The sequence below is a fragment of the Poecilia latipinna genome, unplaced genomic scaffold, assembly GCF_001443285.1.
Source record: "Poecilia latipinna isolate Pla-1442-1.1 unplaced genomic scaffold, P_latipinna-1.0 Scaffold2767, whole genome shotgun sequence".
NCBI lineage: Eukaryota > Metazoa > Chordata > Actinopteri > Cyprinodontiformes > Poeciliidae > Poecilia > Poecilia latipinna.
The window spans coordinates 40345-43485 of NW_015115383.1; the positions used below are offsets into that span (position 1 = coordinate 40345).

The window sequence follows — 3141 nt, forward strand, 5'->3', positions numbered from 1 at the left end:
TCTTAATAGCAGAGTTGTGCTGTTTTCCATTCAGCAGAAGTCGGCGCTTGGCTCAGTGACATACAACCTGAGTAGAGTTTTCTGGTTGCAAGCTGGAAAGCAGTAGGGTTTGCTAATTGTTGTGGATGTCATTCACAGTGATATTTCTGTGTCTTCAAATAATTGTTTATGTGGGGCAACCACATTGGACTTCAGGGAACATTCTAGTTGTACTTTCATCTTTACACCATATTGATGTCTATAATTGTTTCATAAATGTAGAAATCACTCTCATTGTCAGTGTTGACATCAACCTTGAGTCTTTTAAGAAGTTTACTGTTTTTTTGCTTGTTAAATAAACTAGAAATTTTAACTAGAATTTTAAACTAATTTTACTAGAGTTTTACCATTTTATCAGCAGTTAAGTAAGGTTATAAAACATTCTTTTAGTGTTTCAAGTTTATTTTGTGACAGTTTTTCATGGTTTTGTAAAACATCGTCCATCTCCTGTATGGCTTTAGAGCAGAGGCTTGTTGGTCTTCTGTTGTAAAAAGGCAAACTCCTTTCTTAATTGGTCATACCTCCATGAGGGGCAGCCTGAATGTTGCAAGACCTTGCATTATATTTCTTTTTTGCATTTGAACACAGTTATTCTTCTCACTTGGTTTGACTCATCCATGACATTGAATCTCATCCATGACATTGAATGACATTCGAATGACATTGCTTTGGCCTTTTAGCACTGGCCTCATCGGCATATAGAACTTTGGAGCTGACGTCACAGCGTATGACGTTTACGTCACTCTGTGCCATCTTTGGTGTCCACAGACCAAAACAAACTAGTCAGAACACCGATCTTTTCTTTGCGTTTCCGACCACAGTGAAGTTGTTTTCAAGTTGGATATTCGCACTCCGCGGAGTAAGCGGCATTTAGCTCAAGGTTGAACCGAAGGTTTACTTAGGGACTGTCAACAAATTACCAAACCAAACACTCCTGTCAAACAAATGTTAATAAATGCCTTGAATTGTGACCAACTGACTGTCAGTGCTAATTCGTGCTTTTAAATGAGACACAATATCCTCTATTAAATTTTACAGTCATATATTTTAAATCATTTTAATGTTTTCTTCAATAGCTTCCAAGTCATCTGACCTATTTTCTCAATCACTTTGCAATCTTTCTACTAGTCTGTATAGGTGAGGCATGGTCATTTGTTTTCCATTTTAAGTCATTTTCCCTTTTTTTTTTTTTTTAACAATTTTTTTTTGGTCAAAATTTATGGTTTTTCTTCAATAGCTTCTAGGTCATGTGACCTGTTGACTCAACATCTGTGTGAAATTATTCTGCTAAACTATATAGATGAGGCATATTTTTATTACATTTTGACCCCTTTTTTATTTTTTAACCAAAATTATATTAAAATATTTTTTAAAAAATGTTCATAAAATGTATTACCTCAGGCGATCATCACATTTGTTACCTGTAATGTTCAATTACATAAAATTCTAGAACAGGATCTATTTCATTACAATTACCTGAAATATGTTAAATACAACAAATATTTACTTAAAGTGTAATCTATGTCATAAAATTTACTTCTCACCTTTATTGTTTAATTACACATTAAATGTTTAAAGATGGGCTCTTTCATGTGCTTTGTCAAGATGTGGTGTGGCAGTGGACCCAAACGCAGCAGGCCGTATACATACTTTATGTGGATGCTACTTTAATAAACAAAATAAAGCCAAATAAAGCCAAACAAACCCAAAAATCCATTGTCCTGACAGTTTGCTTGTTACATTACATGTAACAAGCAGATGTCTGATTGTATAATTGTTTACTTTAATCACATAAAATATTTATTTAGAATATAATATTTCATTATGTGTATGTTTATTACCTGAATTATTTTAAATATCAAATTTTTACTTAAAACGTGATTCATTTCTTCACCTGTTTACATGCAACTTGAAGTGCTTGAATCAAACGTTTCATGGATGTTTACCACAAGAAATTATTGAATGAGAGAATACAGCCACAGGGCTTAAAGAGCGCTGGTCGGGGGCCGGATTTTCGGCTTTTGACCAAACGGTCCACCTCAACCAATCTTCATGGTCCGCCTCAACCAAGCTGTAGCTCCCTGGGGGCCAGACTTCTGGCTTTTTCAAGCAAAGCGAGCATTGGACCAAACGGCCGCCTCAACTAAACTGTAGATGATAGACAAAGATGTCTGCCAATCAGAATTCTAGCTCCCGTGTTCTTGACCAATGACTGTAAAACGGTTTGTAAAAAAGAAGCGCATTTGTTCTGTTCAGCAGTTAAATCAAATGGGATATGAAAGAAGATGGAGTTTGTCTCACCCGGTAAAGAAACACGTTTACTTGAGAAAGGAATTAAAAACAAGTGGCGCTGGGCATGGCTAGAGGAAAGGGAACAAGACGGGAAGCTGGCGGAAATTTTTACAAAAGGAGGGCGCTGGGATTTCTTTGGGGGGCGTTTGGTCGAAGGTAAACTTTACACCTTATATGCACAACAATACCAGTTTAGACTTTGAGCAACTTGGTAAAACTGTATTGTTTAACATTAAATCATGCCTGGCTGCAACTGTATCGATGGCAGCTCTTCTTCTTCTATTCAGTGTTTGTAGCTTTTGGTGCAGCTCCGCTCCTGCTACTGGTAGCTTCACCGCATCAGTTCAGTGTTACACCGGCTGATGATGTTGCTGTGATTCACTTTGTCTGGTATTTTTGTACATATNGGCTAGAGGAAAGGGAACAAGACGGGAAGCTGGCGGAAATTTTTACAAAAGGAGGGCGCTGGGATTTCTTTGGGGGGCGTTTGGTCGAAGGTAAACTTTACACCTTACAATCACAACAATACCAGTTTAGACTTTGAGCAACTTGCTAAAACTGTATTGTGTAACATTAAAACATGCTTGGCTGCAACTGTATGGCAGTTCTGTAGCTTTTGGCGCAGCTCCGCTCCTGCTACGAGTAGCTTCACAGCATCAGGTCAGCGTTACACCGGCTGTTCCTGTGATTCACTTTGTCTGCTGTTTTTTATATTTTCAAATATTTTATTTTTTAGGATTTTTGTACATATGTTTTGGCAGTTCTGTGATCATGTCAAAGCAGCAACTTGTATTAAAAAGTGTTTTATTT

At 37.0% G+C, this 3141-nt stretch overlaps 1 protein-coding gene and 1 long non-coding RNA gene across 4 annotated transcripts in view; one reads left to right on the forward strand and one right to left on the reverse strand.

Moving 5' to 3' along the window:
• The window catches only part of ap2a1 (adaptor related protein complex 2 subunit alpha 1), a 50032-nt gene that overhangs the window by 22802 nt on the left and 24089 nt on the right, over positions 1-3141 (forward strand). The window lies entirely within an intron of this gene.
• Positions 939-3141, reverse strand: part of LOC106939077 (uncharacterized) — a 23322-nt gene continuing 21119 nt past the window's right edge. Inside the window, exon 4 of the long non-coding RNA XR_001422753.1 lies at positions 939-1018. This is a non-coding gene — a long non-coding RNA (uncharacterized LOC106939077). The remainder of the gene's footprint in view (positions 1019-3141) is intronic.